This window comes from Panthera pardus, unplaced genomic scaffold, assembly GCF_024362965.1.
Source record: "Panthera pardus isolate Hobbes unplaced genomic scaffold, ASM2436296v1 HiC_scaffold_6, whole genome shotgun sequence".
NCBI classification, from domain to species: Eukaryota; Metazoa; Chordata; class Mammalia; order Carnivora; family Felidae; genus Panthera; species Panthera pardus.
The window spans coordinates 55,602,692-55,623,507 of record NW_026526991.1 but is presented as its reverse complement, the minus strand read 5'-3'; the positions used below and the strand labels follow the sequence as shown (position 1 = coordinate 55,623,507).

The following is a 20,816-nucleotide window of genomic DNA, read 5'->3' as shown; positions in this document are numbered from 1 at the left end:
ATGAAACTATGATATTGTGATCATATCATCAATCAACTTTTCAGAGAGACATTTCTCTCCCTCGGGATTATTTCGCCCTAGAAGTGTGCACAGCGATGCAAGCCCTTGGTTTCTGGGGGGAAACACGATCCGCCCAGGCCCGCAGCTGCCTTCGCGCTCAAGCTCAGGCATGTGTTTGGTTCCAGGTTTATTAACTCGTCTACGTGACGAGTTACGTAGGGGGAGCCTACGTAGGGGGAGCCAGAGTTACGTTACGTAGGGGGAGCCAGAGAGGACAGTCTGAGCACCCGGAGTAGGAGCGGGCCAGCGTTCCCCAGGGGCCGTCGCTGGAGAGGAACAGAGTCCTGGTCACCTGCCGCCCTCCCTGCGGGCCGCCTCGCGTGCTGGCCAGGGCCTTGACCCACTTGGTGCAGCTGCGCAGCTCAAGACGGAGACGCAGGGGGACCTCCCTGGGACGCATGAGGCCACTGCTCCACGCGGAACGAGGTCGCCTGGAGCACCTGCACCTGGCTGAGGGCGCCTGGAAGCAGGTAGGAGGGCCAGCCAGGTGTCGCTGTGAGCTTGAGGGGAGGGAACTGAGACCCCAAGACGGGGGAGGCTTTGAAACCCTTCGGGCACCCAAGCTTTTCAGATGTGCTCCTGAGGGAGGTTTGCAAACCTCTAGCTTACAAACCCTCCCTCGCGTCTACCCCAATGCGGAGGGAGAACTTGGCTCCTAGACAGACTCAGCTGAGATGGGGCGGCTTCCGCTGGCCTGGGCTCAGTTCATGTTGTCGTCCTTGTTGTCCCTGCTCCAGGGCTGTGTCCCCCGCAGGGTCCTTGCGCTGCTCACCTGGTTTGCGTCGTGGTGGTTTTTACTCAGGACTCTCTGCTTGGCCTTCTGGGTGTGTCTGGACCCCTGTTTTGCGCCTGAGGCCCGGGTTTGCGTTAGGCGTCTCGGTTTGCGTCTGGACCCCGGTTTTACTTCCAGCCCTGGATTGAGTCTGGGCCGAAGTTTTACTCTTGGTGACCCGTCTTTGGGACTTTGGGTGTGTGGCCTGCTCTTTGATGGCTGGCTCTAGGGACATGCAGGACTAACTCTGAGGGCCCCCAGAAGACTATGTCTTTGCATACTTTTTTTTTTAAATATTTATTTTTGAAAGAGATCCAGTGCCAGCCAGGTAGGGGCAGAGAGAAAGGGGGTGACAGAGGATCCCAAGCAGCTCTACAGTGACAGAGAGCCCAATGTGGGACTTGAACTCTCTGACCTGAGATCATAACCTGAGCCCAAGTCATGGCACCAAATCCAGGCACCCCTGGATTTGTATACTTTAAATCTGCTGCCTGAGGGTATCTCAGCCTTCTGGCTTCTTCACTGCCTCTCAGACTCCTGACATTACCACTTGGTAGTTGGTGAAGCCAATCCAACCTTGGTATGGGGAGGGGAACCTGTCTCCGAATATCTAAATGGTGGCTGGTTATATTCACTCTTCCTAAGTGAATCTGTAAATGGAAATGGCCAGTTGTATCATTTGACATCCATTTCCAGAACTCTGGTTACAGCTTGCCGAAGAACCTGCCACCTCCCTGCGATTCAGTTTGCTGCAGCTGGGAAGAAGCATTTGCACTGAGTCCTGCTACATCCTGACCTATTTCCATTTTACAGGAGAACCTTGTTTCTATTTCTGTAATGATTTTAACCCCTCCAAACCTCGAAATTTGGCCCTTAAATCCATCTTAAATATCATCCTACCATAAAGAGGGCACTAGTTTAACTTACCATAAATAGAAGGTAACTATAAAAATTATCAAAATAAAAGCCTAGTCATGTTATTAAAATTTACCTAAGTCTCCAAATCCTCTGGATTTAGAGCCTGAGTTGCTGCTGCAAGATAAAACTCTTCTCAGGTGATGAATAGGGACAAAGTCAATTTCCGCTGTGTTTGTTACTTTGTGTTTTTTTTTTTCCTATAGTCACAATCACATTCACTTACATTTATAAAAATAGCATATTTGCTCCTTTCCCCACCCCCACTCCCAAGACTGGATTACTCAATATTGTCTGTGTTCACCTTCCTGGGGATATGCGTTGACGGGACCCAAAGATCCGTAAGACATAAGGAAACTCTAGCAAAAATAATTTGAATCTTAAGGTCTATATGAATTTCTGTTTCTTTCTGAGTGTCTTTTTCATTCTTTTACCATAAAATGGGTTCGTTGTTTCCGTATGTTCTGGAGAAAATCTGTTATAAGGACCTCACAAATTGGCCTGGCCCCTGTTGTTACATTCATGGGCTAGCTGGTCTTTTGCTTCTAGTAACTTCATTGGTTTCTACCTAATCTAAAAATAATCTTCAGTTGGCTTAGTTTCCTGATTATAGTCCTCCAATCAACAGTCAAACTTGGTAAAACACATTCTAGAACTCTGGCTTAACAGAGGCTCTGTGTGGGGATAGTTAGATCTATCAAAATTTAGACCCGGAAGATGCCCTGAAGTAAATGATTTCAGCTAAACAGTAAATCTAGTAGTCAGAATGGAAGACAAGAGAAAGAAAATTAATTACAAATATTTAGAGGCTACCATCAACAGACAAACATTTTGAAATCTTTGTTTAAAAAGAACAGAGGAAAGAACAAAACAGTTATTAGTTTTCTAGTGAAGGTTTTTTATTCATTTACTTTTGTTCATTTTTACAGTCAGGACCAAGGCAGACCTGCATATATTTGAAGGCATTTACTTGAAGGATAAAGGGAAAAAAAGATTGGCAGTTTTGGAAAAGAAGGCAATATGTGATCCGTTCAGAATTACGAACGGAATAAAATGTCTGCCTACTTTAGGTTTAAATGAGAACAGACTATTGAAGCTGTGAAAAAATACACAACTCTTGAATCTCACCAGAAATACCGCATTATAGCAAATTTTTGAAAAAGTATGACAAACAGTACTCACCTGGAGGAGTAGAATTGACACTGATGTAATAGTGGCTGCATTTATTCAGCAGCATAGGGAAAAGGATTGTTTTTAGTTCAAATAGTACATTACTGGTTTGGTTTTTATTTTAACTTGATAATAAAAATGTATGTGTAAGTATATACACATATATAGTGTATGTAATATGTGTACAATATACATATAACACATACAACGTGTATAATATGTATATACATAAAGGTATATATATGTACGTAGTACACACACACACAAACACACACACACACACATTGGAATGTTCAGCCATGAGAAAGAAGAAAATCCTGCCACTTGTGACATGGACAGACCTTGAGGGCATTATGCTAAATGAAATAACGTCAGACAGAGAGAGACAAATACTATGTGATATCACTTATATGTGAAATCTAGAAAAGCCAAACTCATAGAAACAGAGTAGAATAATGCTTACCAAGGTCCAGGAGATGGGGAGAAATGAGGAGATGTTGGTCAAATGGTACAGACAGACTTACAGTTAGAAGATGAGTAAGTTCTGGAGACCTCATGCATAGCATGGTGATCATCATTAACAATTATGTATCTTGTATTTGAAAGTTGCCAAGAGAGTAAATCTTATTTCTTGTTCTCACTACAAAAAAAGAAATGGTAATTGTGTGATGCGATGGATGGTTAGATAATGGTATGATGGTAATCATATTGCCATAGAAAAGTGTGTCAACTCAACAGGCTGTACACCTTAAACTTACACAATATTATATGTCAATTACATCTCAATAAAACTGGGGGAGAAAGATAATAAGTATTGACTCAAAAGGAGCATTAGACTTTACATTAAAGTAGCTACAGATCATGAAAGTTAAAAGTATTTGAATTTTAAGTGTAAAAAATATATAGCCCATTTTGACCTTGCATCATCAAACTGATTTGCTAATATATATATATATATATATATATATATATATATACACAATTAAAAAGAAAACCTAAGCCAGTAATTTGAGCATTTTCTGAGCTGATCCTGAAAGCCTAGTTTTCAAGAGGTCAAGGAAGTACAAGTCATCCGATTAACTCTGTGCAGATGGGGGCACAGAAGGGACCAGACAGGTGAGAGGGTGCAGGTGACAGTCTTTTATAAGGCTCATCACTTTGACTTGTGAAGAAGAAAAAGTCACCATCTGTGCTGTCATCCTTGTTAACCTTCTACTCTGAGTGGGAAAGATAACCTAAATACTGAGAATAGGTGGATAAACACAAAGCAATATTTGCGTCAAGACTACTGAAAATCAAACTGAGGATGAGTAACCTTGCCTCTGTTTGTCAGGCTTATTATACATATTTTTGTAGACAGTTATCGTTATGACTGAGAAACTGTTTTGTGAGAAAATACAATCATCAACTCTGATTTAAGTTTGAAACTAGTCTAATTTAAGCATTAAAATTCCATTTTTAAAAGTTTATTTGAGATAGAGAGAAAGAAAGAGAGAGAGAGAGAAATAGAACAAGGTGGGGAGGGGCAGAGAGAGAGAGGAGAGAGAACAAAGCCCAAGTAGGCTCCATGCTCTGCACTGAGCCTGATGAGGGACATGGTTGGGGTTCAATCTCACGACCGTGAAATCAAAAGTCAGTTGCTTACCGACTGAGCCACCCAGGCACCCCAAAATTACACATTTGGTGTTAGTGAGCTATTTATTCATAATGTATAACTATGGCTCTTATTTTTAATATCCAAGTAATTTTTAATAACCAATAAGGGAGACAGGAAGTAATTTTGAGTTTTATGTCATTGAACAAAAAACCAAGGGGGCAATTTTTATTAAGTTAATGTTAAGTCATACAGATTTTTTTGTTTGAGTAAAATTCTGAGAATAATACTGTCTTTTGCAATGATATGCATTTCAGGTTTATACTATTTGATTTACTTTCTCAGAACTTTGAAGTCATTCCTTGCTTTCATACCCTGCTTGAAGGAAGAAAACTAATACTACTCAGATCCTCCAAGGTCTGTGTAAATATACATCACCAGTCATAGTAGTTTCTTATTTCTCTGAGTGCCTAGAATTTAGTGTCAAGCCATGTGTTTGACCAATCTGTATTTCCCTGTGATTCCTATATCTTACGTTGAACTAGATACATCGTTCATACTGTTTAACTTATATATCTACCCAATTTCCTACTTAGATTTCCTTGTCTCATCTCTAATACATATGAATTCTTATTAAATGTGTGTTTTTATTTGATAGGCAATTTCATTATCCATAGGATAAAACTGACATTTCTTAGTGAAGCATGTAAGGTCTTCTGCAATTTGACCAAAGCTGGTATCCAGAGCCTCATCTCCTTTGATTCCATCTCATAGCCCATGTATCAGCCAAAGCTATTGCCTTATAGTTCTTGACATACTAGTTTCTTAATCCAGAATGTACACATTTTACCCCTCTACTCTTCCAAGGCTAATCTTCAATACCCAACCCTGCTTAGCCTACATGCCTCTCTTATGGGACCTCCTGTAATTTTATCCAGCGCTCTCATTTTGTTAGAGCTTATCCTCAAGTAATATCTTCAGCAAAGGAGAGTAAATTTCTTGACTCGATGCATATTGAAGATATCTGTGTTATGTTCATATTTGAGATCAAAAGTAGATTTAGATAATTGTAAAGAGGCATTATTACAGATGAGGTAATTTTTTTTTTCAGATTTACGTATAGGTGTAGTGTAACTCCAATTAAGTTATAAAGTTTAAAGAGAAGAATAAAGAATGATGTGTGTGTGTGTATACACACACACACACACACATATATTCTTTTGTAATATATATATCTCTAAGTTGATTCTCTTATTTTTTATTGTAATGCTTTATAAAATAATTTATTATAAATAAACAATTTTTTTTACAAAGTTTTGACTTAAAAAAATTTTTTTAATAGTTTTCTTTATTTTTGAGAGGCAGAGAGAGACAGAGCATGTGTCGGGGAGGGGCAGAGAGAGAGGGAGACACAGAATCGGAAGCAGACTCCAGGCTCTGGGGTGTCAGCACAGAGCCCGACGCGGGGCTCAAACTCAGAGACCACGAGATCATGACCTGAGCCGAAGTCGGACGCTCAACCTGCTGAACCACCCAGGCGCCCCTGAAGTTTTGACTTTTATGTCTTCCTCTCCATTCTAGAATAGAAGACAGTTGTTGACAAAAATTGTGTCCTATGTTTTTTTCTGAACATAAAGCATTGCTGTAAATATTCAAATACTAAACCACGGGTAATAATAATTATTATTATTGACATATTTCCTCATGGTCATATTTTCTTAGTGTAGATAGATAATTTAATAGAATAAAGTAACATCTCCTAAGAGATAAATTCCTAAGTTATGAGTCATAACTGAAAATTCAGTAGTAGTGTCATCTCAGATTCTGAATGTGATCTTCTACTCTTTGGATACTATAGCAATATCATATCTACTATCTACCATGTGCTCATTTTCTGATACCTTGAGACAAATATGCCTCTTTATAGGTGTTTTACAGAAAGTGATTAAAAATATACGTAGCCTTCAAGAAGAAAATATAAACTTTTACCTCAAGATTCCTGATGAGGAGCAAATAATAACAGGGAGTGTGTCCTGTCAGACCACACGTAAGAATTTTTCAAAAGTGGGAGATATAGGCCTATTGAGGAACCAAGGTTCAGTTGGAGAAAGACAAGACACAGTGTCAAGATTTAGCAATTTCAAGTTTTCAGTTAGGAAAACGTGTAGGTTTATGACATCCAGAATTGTGGAAGAGACAATTATCTCATTATTTTATTTATCTAAATATCTGTTAATGCTTGCTATGAATCAAGCAGGAAAGGCAACAAGAAAGAAACTCGGGTTCAAAGCCAGAATGGTCAGAAGTTGAGTATGTGCCCCTAGGCAACAGAGAACCAGCTGCTATGAGAGCAATCAAGGGCAGTGTTTAGGGAGTTCAATCCTCAAACGAAGCACTTACACACTTATCAAAGAAAGGGAACATATAAACATGGGTAGATAAATCATTTGTAACTTTTAAATTTTATTTAAGATCTTTTATGTTATTTTTATGACAGGTTCATAAAATTTTGATTTTCTCATGATCATGTACTTGAACAAAGGGAAAATTCGGTGGATTTGGTCATCTGTATGTTTTATATACTTACCTTATTGTCATAGTCTTGGCTATAAATATTACTTTTCTCTAAATCCTGTTTCTAGTCCTCTCAATGCACTTAACTCTTAGGAAGATTCTATCAAAAATCATTCACATGTGTCCAGACTTCTATTTCTATTTTTTCGACCTGAAATTTCATTTGGAGATGTCGTGGAGATTAAACCAAATTTAGAACCCCAAGTGATTGCCATAATAGAAAGGCAGAAGAAGAAAATAATGAATAGTGCGCCATTCATTCAAAATGTATATTTCAATTCTTAGTAAAATAAAATATAAATACAGGTTTTCCCCAATTATAGAGCCTTTCATGTTCACACAGAGGCATTACTCAATGTAATTCATCTAAACCAGAATTCTAGTAGTATCAACCAAATCCATTATACACACATTAATATTAAGGCACATTAAAATTTAATTAATCCAAATAAGCTATTGTATCCTATTTTTATCTATATTATTAGAATGCTTAATATAAAAATTCATAAAATTATTGAATATGTTCATATATATTAAATTGGAATTTTAAAACTTTAGTTCTCATTACTGCCAATGAAATTTTTTTTTGCTATATTATTCTACCATTCAATAAATTATAGGCTAGAAAATCGTATATAACTAAAATGTAAATGCCTAGAAAGAAGAACATGCTAAGAAAAAGATATAGAAGTTCCTGCTTGTATTTTGCCTTTTCTGGTTTGGAATTCTGATATCTAAAAAAACACATTTTTTTTTGATACTGTTAACTATTGAGCATAACTTTTTAAATTCACTATGTTTTATTCACTACTAAAAGAAAGTCAAAAGAGAAAAAGGTGTTATATAAATCTTTTTAAGATGTATCTTCCTCCTCTTGATGAGAGATGAACTTCTCAGTACCCTTTATTGCCTTTAATATAAAGTCTGAGTCTTAACAAATGCAGTATGTTGTTTCAACCTCTTTCCTCAAGACCTTAGAGTTGAAAATGCAAATGACCAGTTCATGTAGAGCCAAACTGCAAGCTTAGATGGCATGAAAGATTCATTATTGAGTCAAGAGGGAGTGAAGAATGAGAAATGAGGAGAGACAGGTAGAGTAAGACCAGAATATTCAGAGCCTTGAATTTCAGTATGTCTTCCAATGACCTATAGGCAACAGAGAACTATTACAATGTTAGTAGTGGGTAGCATGAAAAAAACAGTGATTCATGAAGGTTAACCTGGTAACAGTGTCCGAAACGATGCAAGGAGATTACAGAATAAACTCCTTTTCATTTGTATGGTTATGTGAAGCCTGTGCTTTCATGACAGCATTTCCCTGTCCTGCCACCTGTTGGTCAAGTTTAAAAAAATTCTCTTTAAAGCCTATTACTGTAAAGGAAATTATAGATAAGCTGAGATTAAGAAGGTAATTCTGAGTCATCCTTAGTAGCTGGAGATTCAGAGTCTTCTATCAGTATACCTGGTCTTAAGCAATTAGCTTGGAGATCACACACAGAAAGAAATCTTTAGAAGGATGAAGATGACCAAATGATTTAACGAGGATGTTAAAATACTTACACGTACATCATCTTTTAGGTAGAGCTATACTATGAATTTTCCATTGACTTATTTGACAAACTAGAATAAATAAGTCACTTATTAATATAGATAGAATGTAGGGATGCATAGTAACCAGGAATGGCTGAAATTGACTTAGGGGAAAGTACATTTGCTATCAACTCTGCAGATAGTGAGCCAAGTTCACTCAAGTCAATACCACTTTATCAAAAAAGTAGGGCATTTAAACAACATACCCAGAGTTAAAAGACAAGTGACAGTTTGAGTGAGAAATATTCTCAATTCTAAGAGGAATATTTTAACATTTTTAAAACTTAATAATAATTGGGGCACCTGGGTGGCTCAGTTGGTTGAGTGTCTGACTTTGGCTCAGGTCATGATGTTGTGGTCTGTGAGTTCGAGCTCCGCATTGGGCTCTGTGTTGCTGACAGCTCAGGGCTCTGTGCTGCTTCAGATTCTGTGTCTCCCTCTCTCTCTGTGCCCCTTCCCTGCTCATGCTCTGTCTCTGTAAAAAATAAACATTAAAATTTTTTTTAACTTAATAATTATTAAATCTTAATAAATATTAAATCTTAAAAAAAGAAAAAAACACTTCAATTTTTAAATGGCCTAATAATGTTAAGAACTATTTTACAGGAAAAAAATACCACCTAGTTAGCCAATAAAATATGAAAATAAATTCAACCTCACAAGTAAACAGTGCTTTGCAAATTAATACACTGATACTTTTTTCCTCAACAAGATGAAAGCATTTAAACAGATGATGATATACACACTGATGAATTTTAGTGAATGGGAACTCATATTCAGTTTTGGTTTTCAGTGTACCTACTATATTTTGCATCATACTCATTAGTTGCATAGCAAATAATTTCAGTTTCAGGATCCTAATCTATAGAATTATTACACAGATGTTCCCTGTAGTGTTTTGTAATAGTGAAAACCTTTAATAACTTAAATGTGATGCTTAAAAGAATAAGATAGATCCGTGTAATTGGCATGGAAAATCTCTACTCTGAGTGGAAGGCTGATGGTAAAGTACATACAATGTGAAAGGCTGATGGTAAAATACATACAATGTTATTTCATTTCAGCTCTCAAAACCTCAAAGAAAAAATTGTATGTGCCTGTACATAGGTAACTGTATGCACATAACATATACATGTAACTATGTGTGTATTTATTATTATTTGTATATATATACACATATGTATATCCCATGAATCTACAAGTATAATAAACATAGGATTCTGGGAGAAATATACTAAAATGATAATAATAAATAACAGTAATTACTATATTTTAAAAAAATTTTTAATGTTTTTTATTTTTGAGAGAGAGAGACAGGGCACAAGCAGAGGAGGGGCAGAGAGAGAGGGAGACACAGAATCCAAAGTAAGCTCCAGGCTCTGAGCTATCAGCACAAAGCCCAACACGGGGCTTGAACTCACAAGCCATGAGATCATGACCTGAGCCAAAGTCAGATGCTTAACCCACTGAGTCACCCAGGTGCCCCAAAAGCCATTGCTATTGAGAAATGTGGTGCAGAGAGAAGAGTAAGGGGTAATTTGCTTGGTCTGTAATGTTTGAAGTTTTCACAAGAGTGGTTCATGTGTCATTTGTAAAGTTAAAAAAAATAATGCGCTTGTTGAACAATATTATCTGGAAAGTATCTGAATCGTCCAGATTGAATACTGCATTTACTGAGGTATATCTTAATGTAATTTTTGACCATGTGTAAGCTTTGAAAATTGTAAACATTAGGCTGAATGTAAGACCAGCAGTCATTGAAGAACAACAGTATTCTCCATAGCCATGAATTAATACTTAAAGTGTTGTATTTTAAATATTGTACAATTCCACTTAGATGAGGTCTCTAAAATAGTCAAATTCAAAGAAGCAGAAAATACACTGATGGTTGCCAGGGGCTGGTGGGCAGTGGGGAAAATGGATAGTTGTTACTCAAAGAGTATAAAGTTTTAGTTATGCTAGTTGAATACATTCTAGAGATCTGTACATCATGGTGCCTATAGTTCACAGTATGGTATTGTGCATTTTGAAATCTTCTAAGAGGATAGATCTCATGTTAAGTGTCCTTACTCTCCCCTCCAGGAAACTCTGGGATGTGTTGAACATATCTGTTACCCTGATTATGGTGATGATATCATAGGTGTTGACATATGAGCAGACTCACCAAATTGTATACATTAAATATGTAGTTTTTCTATATCAATTACCTTTCAAAAAAGCTGTTAAAATAAATTTAAATACATTTAAAATATAAAATGTGCTTTCATTAATCTTCTTCCCCTTTCCTAATTTTTAAAAGTAAGTATAGCAGAGATATAGATGCTGTATGTCCATCTCAATGAATGAACTATGATGACTGACCTTTACCTTACAACTGGACTGTATTACTGCATGCATCTAATGTGGTATGCATTTTTGGAGGCAAGGAACTTCCGATTCAAGTGACTATTTGCCTTTCCACTACCTTGACTTGGAGCACATATCTGTGGAATATCTGGTTTGTTTGATGTTAGTTTCCTTCTTCCATAAAGTTTGTATCTGTGCATTTTGTCATTGGATTTGTAGTCCTAATGCCATGTATGATGATGAATCCATTCTAGTCTATCTGTATGCTTTGCCAATCATATAACCTTGAGGAATTACTTTCTTTCTCTTAACGTGAGCTTTCCCAAATGTAAAAATAGGGTTCTTTACTCCTCTAATAGGAATCTCGTGGATCATAGAATCCATCTAAAGCATCTAGCATTGTGCCTAATTGCTTTTATTAATCATTAGATAATTCACTTTTGCAACCCACTTCTTTCTTATTATATTTTCTGTCAAACACCTTATGTATTAATTTTTAATTGAAAAGGACCTTCATTTTTACATATATTTCAAATTAATTAAAGAACTCTTTTCCATCCATGTTACCGATTAACAGTATATATTCTTTGGCTTCTCAAAGATGTTGTCATGGCTGCCTGTTTACCAGCAAAGATCATTTGGGCTGGGCTGTTTCCCAAAATGTAGCCCCTTGGAAATTAGCTTGCTCTAAAAGACTGTTTTTTAAGCATTTGAGTTTTTTATGACAAAATAAACTAATGCAATATAATTACAGATTTGTGAACTATCCTCAAATAGACATACCCTGAAATAGACATTTTCTCTGCTTAATGTTATTTTTTGTCTTCTTTTTCTTAAAACCTAAGAAGCTGATTGAAAAAAAAAAAAAAACAACTAATTCACAGGAATATCTGAAATTTCCAAATAAGAAGTCAGAAAAATGCAAATGTTATTTTTCATAATATTACTTTTCTAAAATTACACATACTGCATAATCAACAGTTCATTTAGCAGTCTATAATAATAGCTATGTGCTGTGTTTGAATAAATGTATTACATTTGTACTTCGTGTATTTCTGCAATTTCCAATTTCAAACCATCTAACTTATTTGATCATTAGCTTTTCCCCTTTTATTGACTAATGAAATTTATTTTTATTCCCAGTGAGAGTGAAGAAAAATGAAAACAAATATGCTTATTTCTCCCTTTCTGTCCATATTTTATTTTATTTTTTAAAAGATGCAATCAGCAGAAGTTTTTCTATTTAGGAACTTTAGGTGCTGACCACCATCCACCTTTGTCCTTTACCTCCTGAAGCTCTCCATCCCAAATTCCATTGTTAAACTGCAAAAATAAATGGGTTCCTAATGACAGCAAGTTTCCTTCCTTCTTATTTTCTCTCTGTAACTGTCGGATTTGTGTTGAATGCAATTTAATATGTTAGACCCAACTGACAACATTAAGTCTCTATGCAAGTGTCATTACTTGGTGCATAGTGTAGTTGACACAATGGACTGTGGAAAGGGTCAGAATATAATATTTTCTTCACTGGTATTGTTGTCATCAAGCTCATATATATACAGTAGCAAGGCAATATTTCAGCCAAGATTGGAGGAGTGCCTCCAATCTTATCAGCCACTCCTTTAAAATGAAGTTGCACTAAGTTCTGTCCAGTGAAGTAAATTTTCCAACAAATTTACTCCAGAGGATATTTGAAAGCATAACATTTATGTGGAAACTTATCATGAGTACCATGCGGTGTTTCTGGTTCATTGGATCCCCAAGCCACTGAAGAGGCTGATAAGCAAATATAGCTAGCCATAGTATAAATTCAAGATTACCTTCTATGAGATGTGATTTAAAATAATTACTCAGGCTCACACTGACCTCATCCTGCTCTGACTTCTTGTTTCACTCTGACAAGGAGAGCTATTTTCTGCATTTTCCTGGATCACCATCACATATCATAAAATAAAGGCTAAACATCTTCAGCTATGTTCCAGGAGTAACAATAATTGTAATAATATCTAAAAGTAAATGTTCATTGTGGTCCACATACTGTTCTATGTCCATATGTTAATCCATTTAATCCCCACAACAGCCCTGGGAAGTGGGTACCTTATTCTCTTTCTGCAGACAGTGAAACTTGGACACAGTTTAATATTTTGCTCAAGGTCATTAGAAATAATATGCACAGAAGTTGAGATCCTAAGCAAAGCATTATGGCTCTAAAGGCAAGTTCTTAACCACTATGCTATACTGAAGGGGGAAACATTTTTATGCCAGTGATTCTACCAACTTGTTCTCTCTTCCTCACACTAGGGTCTTTGTCTGCTCCCATGTGTGTGTAGTCAGAGCACCAAAGTCAGGGTTTAGTCCTTGTCTACTAGGGGTAGTCATCAATCAAGTTGCAGGCAACAGAAATTAACTCTTGCAGGAAAGCACTTTTCTGATATTGCAGAGTTCACACTATTGCCAAAAAATACTTTAAGAGCCAAGTTCTTAAAAAATATATATATACACATACGAAAAGATGAAAAAGAGCACATGGTTCTCCATCCCACTAACATCATGCTTTGTTCTGTGACTTTCTTTGGGCACAGGAATGTAATTGGAATATTTTTACACCACTTCTGAGAAATAGCTTTAAAAAGCATTGCTTGATTCTACCATCTCTCTTTTCTCTCTCGTAAATTCAGCATGTCCCACATAGGGACTATTCCTAAGGTGCAAAGCCCCAAAATAAATGCTTACTGTGTTTGACTTCTGAGATTCGAGTTTGTTTAAGTGACATAATTTAGCTCAAACTGAGTCATCTAGGGCCGCTCAGTAACAAACAGAACCATGCCCAAAATGACGTGACAGTGTCAGTTCAGTGAGAATATTGTTTCTTTTCTACAAGGAAAATGAACTTAAAGGCTGGTACCACTGCCACCATTGCCATTCAATACTGAATCCCAGTCTTGGCACCCTTGCCATCATCATCTCAGAAACAGGATTTGTTGTTGCCACAGCCACTGTAGTCATGGATTGTACACGGTTCGTGTTTCTTCAGTTCTTGATTCAGTGTCTGGGAGAGAGGCATCTCATTACTGGAGTCTAGGACTAGTACTTTTGCCTCAGGCATGAGGTTATCTAGGAAGGCAAATATCTAGGTTTTTCAGGCTTTATGGTAGGCTCTTCTCATCAACCGGCATACTGAGGAATTGCTCACATAACAGAGAATCTTGACATGCATCAGAATCTCCCAGACGTCAACTACCCCAATTAAGGAAGATTGAGGTCCTCTCTCTCATTCTCTTTCTTTCTCTCCCTCCCACTCCCTCTCTTTTTCCTTCTCCCTTTTTCTCCTTTTATTTATTTATTTATTTATTTATTTATTTATTTATTTATTTATTTATGAGAGAGTGTGTGTGTAAGTGAGCAGGGGACGGGCAGAGAGAGAGGGAGAGACAATCCCAAGCAGGCTCTGCCCTGCCAGCATGAGAACCCGATTCAGGGTTCAAAGCTACAAACCATGAGATCGTGACTTCAACTGAAACCGAGAGTTGGACGCTCAATCGACTGAGCCATCCCGGTGCCCTACTCCTTTCCCTGTATTATTGCTTTTAATGCATGCATGGAGTTGTGGCCACCATTTTGTAAACTTGAAGGACAGCATAAAGAAGTAAAAACAGGGCACCTGGGTGGCTCAGTTGGTTGAGCATCTGACTTCTGCTCGGGTCATGATCTCCAGGTTTGTGAGTTTGAGTCTCATATCGGGCTTGCTGGTCTCAGCCTGTCAGTGCAGAGCCTGCTTCGGACCCTCCATCCCCTGCTGTCTGCCCCTCCCCTGCTTGCACAGTCCCCAAAATAAATAAGAAAAAAAAGGAAGAAAAACCAGAGGTACCTGACTGGCTCGGTGAGTTAAGCATCCATTGTTGATTTCTGCTTAGGTCATGATATCTATGATCCCTGTCAGTGCAGAGCCTGCTTAGGATTCTCTGTCTCCCTCTCTCTTTCTGCCCCTCCCCCACTTGCACATGCATGTACTCTCACTTTTTCAAAATAAATAAACATTTTTTAAAAAAATAAAGCCAATATGTTAAGGATGGTAGGGCAGTAATATGTAAAGATCTCAGTTCCTTGAGTATATTGTTTAACAGCTGGGTAACTACCATCTAGTCTATGATACTCCTTAATTTAACAATAAATTTCCTTATATTTCAAGCCACTATTAGTTACATATTTTGTTAATTGAAACCAGAAGTATTCCCTTCTAATACACATGGCAAGCATGAAACCATGTGAAAGAAAATAAATGTATTTATTACTTTATTAGAGGGGATTTTTGACATAAACTTTGGGAAGCTCAGTGAAATAATCCTATCACACAACATCAAGAATATTTATTTAGAGATGAAATTTCCCCTATAGCTTTATTACCAATGTATTTCTAGAGCATACAGTATTTAACATACTGTGGCTTTTGTCTCTATAAGCTTATTTTCCATAATTTTGTGCTGATCACCAGTTGCATGGAAAAATTCACATTTCTTTTTTTTTTTTTAATATGAAATTTATTGTCAAATTGGTTTCCATACGACACCCAGTGCTCATCCCAACAGGTGCCCTCCTCAATGCCCATCACCCACTTTCCCCTCTCCCCCAGCCCCCATCAACCCTCAGTTTATTCTCAGTTTTAAGTGTCTCTTATGGTTTGGCTGTCTCCCTCTCTAACTTTTTTTTTGCCTTCCCCTCTCCCACAGTCTTCTGTTAAGTTTCTCAGGATCCACATAAGAGTGAAAATTCACAATTCTAATTAAATTGTTAATTTTTTAATAGACATTGTGTCTTTAATCTTCAAGGATTGATATTCATTAGCCTCTGATTATAATGGCATGTTGGAGTTACTGTTTTGAGGGTTGAAGTCTGATTTTGCAATTAATTAACTGTTGATCTTAAGTTATTTGACCAGAGCTTTATGAATCCATAGATTAAATTATACCTTGGATATTTAAATTTCTAAGTATATGCTGAAGCTTTTCTAGCATTAAAATATCCTAGGCTTCCCTCAAAAGAAAAGCATCTTATTTCAATAAATAGTTTATAATATTTTGTTTCTCATAGGTTTTAAAACTCTTGCCTCTATTATTTTCTCTTTTGTAGGAAGAAAAACACTTAAAAGAGTATCTACTAAAGAGAAAAAAATAAATTGCAATGAATATTGTCAAAATTAATTTATTTATAATTATACGTGAATGACAGTATGCAGAAATCAAAGAATTTATACAAATAATGAGTTTTTCCTTCTACTGTCCTCAGTATAGCCCCCCAAAACACTTATACACACAAATATTTATTAACTTTGGTACTTACTTTCCTCTTAAAAAAGAGGGATATCTGAAAATAACGTCAGAGAATATTGTCTGCACTAAATAGCATTTAGAACATAAGGTTGCTGGTAACAGAATTAGGAATGATCACATTATTTAGGCTATTCAGTGCGAAGCATGACTCATGCACATCTGAGATGCTTAGAGGAGACTAGCAGGCTGTTTATGAAATTGATACCTAAATCTTAGATAAAAAGTATGTTTCTATTTCTATCTCGAATACTGTCATTTTGGTCAATGGAGAACTTGTTGGATATTTAGAATTTCAGCTGGCTTTAGTTTCTTACTGGTGAAATAAATAGCTACTCTTTCCTCTCAATGTTTATCCATATTCAGAACTAAATTATTTAAATTCAATTTTAATGCTTGATAATTTAAGCAAATTAGGCTATTCAGAATTAAATCTGATTACACAATCACTGAAAGGTAATATCATAGGCAGCTTGGTACAACCCATAAAATAATTCTTTACAAAGGAACTGAAACTTTAATTACATGTGTATATCATTTCATAGTATTATCTAAATTGTTATACTCTCCTTCACATACAATTCTAATTTAGCTTCAGTATCATTAAGTGTTTTCAACATTCATTTTCTAGTGTTCCTCAATTTAAAATTTTTGTCCTATATTAGTATTAATGTTACATAAGCATATACTTATTTTTACCTTCCTTATTCCTCAAAGGTATTTAATATTTCCCTAATGTCCTTTCACAAGAAAACTGAATAATAAACAGAGACCAAAGGAATCATTTGGAATGTGGTATGTGCTTACTTCATTTTTGGTGATTGAATCCGAACAGTTTTTAAGCCCTACCGCATCCCCTTCATAGTGGATACTTTCTCTTTTAGTGTGGGTGGGAAGTTCAAAGCATGCAATCCCTGGCCTACGTATACATATCCTCACCCCAGCTCTGCTCCCTGTGAAAGTATAGCCAGTCTCCTTTGGACTATCTTGGAAAATTTTCATACCCCAGAAAGCCTCAATATGTTAAGTGATAACCTCTTTTATACCTTCCTGGTGTGTGTGTGTGTGTGTGTGTGTGTGTGTGTGTGTGTGTGTGATCATTAATCTCAACCTGAACCAAATGCTAAATGGGGTGTCCATCCCGTCTTTGTGAATTGGCTGCCATGGCTAAAACTGTAAGCAGTTTGTCTACGCAATGATCACCACCACTAGTCATCATTATTCTTTCAGTTTGATTTGAAGCCCAGTGGCAAACATGATCTTTTAGCTGTGCTTCTCTGTAGTTGAGTCCTACTGAGCTTCTTGTAACTTAATAAACTTATGTTAGAAGTTTTTATAATTGACATTTAAGGACAGGAGTTTAGGAATTGGCCCTCCTTAAAATGGTCCTGAGTTGAGTGTCCTGGCCCAGACATTTAGGATAGGAGTAAGGGGCTTGACCCTTTTTAAAGTGGCCTTGAGTTGAGTATCATGGCCCAGACTGTGACACTTAAAGACAGGAATATGGGACTTGGTCCTTCTTAAAGTGGCCCTCAGTTGAGTGTCCTGGCCCAGACCATGACATTTAATGACAGGAATATGAGACTTGGCCTTTTTTAAAGTGGCCCTGAGTTGAGTGTCCTGGCCCAGACTATGACATTTAAGGACAGGAGTATGGGACTTGACCCTCTTTAAAGTGGCCCTGAGTGAGTGTCCTGACACAGACCATGACATTTAATGACAGGAATATGCTACTTGGCTCTTTTTGAAATGGCCCTGAGTTGAGTGTCTTGGCCCAAATTATGACATTTAAGGACAGGAGTATGGGAATTGGCCCTCTTTCAAATGGCCCTAGGTTGAGTGTCCTGGCCCAGACTATGACATTTAGGACAGGAGTATGGAACTTGGCCTTCCTTCAAGTGTCCCTGAGTTAAGTGTCCTGGCCCAGACCAGGACATTTAAGGACAGGAGTATGGGACTTGGCCCTCCTTAAAGTGACCCTGAGTTGAATGTTCTGGCTTTGTGTCTTTGATTGAATTGTGTATCTCAATTCAGTATAGGTTATGATTGATGCTAGGGTTATGAGAGCAACTCTTACCCTGTGATTGCTGATTATTTGTCTAAACCAGACATAGGCTCCCATTTGATAGACTACTCAGAGGAAAAATGGGTACACTGGATGGTTGCTTGTATGGATGAATAGTCAGCATGTGGCTTGCTGAGATCACATTTCTAAAAACAAATGGCCTAATAGAACCCTACAAAATGCTTCTGCTGTTACTACTGCCTATGCCTCTATGACCAAAAGAGATATTCTGATCCTTTGGGTTTTAGAGAAAATACCCAAGGCACCCCTGTGACACAGTCACAGGGTTCATTCAAACTTGATTGGAATTCAGGATCCTTAAGCTCTATAAAGCTATTATTGCCATGAAGGAAACCCCTAACCCTGATGATACTGATTTAACAATCTCTGGAGGAAGAAACTTCTAAATATTGGAAGGTTAGGGAGAATGTCCCCTGTAATAAATCCAGTACTACAAAGGCAGTCCGTTCAACTATGGTGATGATGATGATAAGGGAGAAGGAAGAGGATGAGGAGGAGAAAGAGAGCAACAACAATAACAACAACAGGAAGAAGGAGGAGGAGAAGAAGCTATAATCATTGCCTGTATATAGAGGAAGGCAACAAAAAACTAAAATAAAAGTCCAAAATTTGACCTTTTTGGAAACCCAAAATTTACTAAAGTAATTTATAACAACAAAAAGATAAAAATGCACTGATTGACCTTTATGCCTCTACAGTGTAGGTTAGGAATTTACATTGGCTGAAATGCACCAACTGGCAAACCTTAAGTGTATTAACTGATACCGGGGCTCAAGTTACATTCATACCTGGGCTTCCACTAAATTTAAATTTAAATTGGAGGTGTTACCAAATTTAAGTCTCACCTTAACTGTTGGCACTATTGCTTTGCCTAAAATTCCCCATGGCCATAGCACCTATTACCCTACAATGACCCGTCATGGGGTAGTGCATGACCATTCTGACCCAAAGAATGGTACATTTAAATAGTTAAGCTGTTACTAATTAATGAGCTTGACAAAATGAGATCTGCCATGGACCTCCATTTGCCACTCCCAACCCAGTTAAAATAGTTAATATGGTTCAATATAAATTAAAACAGGCCTTTAAGGATTGAAAACCATTATACAAAATTTTGACAAGGGATGGTTTTCCCGACCATTTCTTCAATTTACAGCATCATTTTACCTGATCTCAAACTTGGAATGAATGAATGGAGACTCATTATGGATTATAGCCACTTTTATAATGTGGTTTCCCCCATTAAGATACTCATGTCCAATATTATTGAATATACTGACTCCATCCAATCCGAAACTGGTGAACACTTTGCAGTTATGGATTTGGCTAATATTTTCTGTTCCCTGCCTATTTCAATAGTCTATTAGCTGCAGGTTGCCTTTAAGTTCAGAGAAACACAACGCACCCTTACCTGCTTACCCATGGAGTACCTCAATGCCCTGCCATCTCATACAATCTTTATAGGGAAGAACTGAACGCTATTCAGATTTCTCCAGGAGCACAGGTATGACATCACATCAGTGACATCATTCTCCATGGATTCATTTGGCAAATTCATTCAGGGCATACAAAAAATCACAAAGGAGTTTTACCAAAACACATACTGTTGACCCACCCATAGTACAAAGCCCGACCATCTTGTTTAAATTCCTAAAAATTATTGATCAGTCAAGTGTTGCTTCATCACTGACACTGTCAAGAAACAAAACAATATTTATCTACTCAGTATAGCAATGTTAACTCAAGCCAAACATCTTTCAGGCCTTCTTATTTTATAAGTTTTACGTAAATCCATTTAGGCTGTTACTTATAAATAGCCCATTTTGAATGAGGTATCTTACTATTAAAGGCTCTAGAATCCATCCAAATTGCCATACAATAGGCATTCCCCATAATGTCTGCCGGGCCCTCCTTCACTGTAGAAGCTTTAGCAATATCCTCTAATGCCTATTCTGGATTGACCCTGATGGCAACAAATGTCCTTAGGACTTCTGGAATATAAAGTTCCCATGGATGTCTGAAGTACATACCTTTAGAGCATCTGTTGTTGGCTGCATACTGAGCTTACCTAGGTTCTATGCTTATAGCTAGCTGCTCATTAGGCCTTAGGTCATGAAAGCAGCACCATGTATGCTTGGTTCAGCCACCAAAGTCTTCCTCATGAAATGAAAAATATACCTACAAGGAAGAACTAAATCTAGGTCTTCTGACATATTCTGGATGCAGAGGAATGACCTTCTTGTCTCTAGTCCATTGTCACATACATGATGCCATGGGAAGTCAGTCTTTCTCCCACCCCTCTACCTGGGCAGCCTGTTGAGATTAAACGGATGAAGAGTATAGCAAAGGCAATTTTATACTTTACGTATGGCAGCAACATTCTCA

The 20,816-nt window shown here is 37.3% G+C and overlaps 1 pseudogene; it reads right to left on the bottom strand.

The window, feature by feature from the left end:
- Positions 1 to 1,536: 1,536 nt before the first annotated feature.
- LOC109270252 (ethanolamine-phosphate phospho-lyase-like) overlaps positions 1,537 to 20,816 on the bottom strand; it is a 48,787-nt pseudogene continuing 29,507 nt past the window's right edge.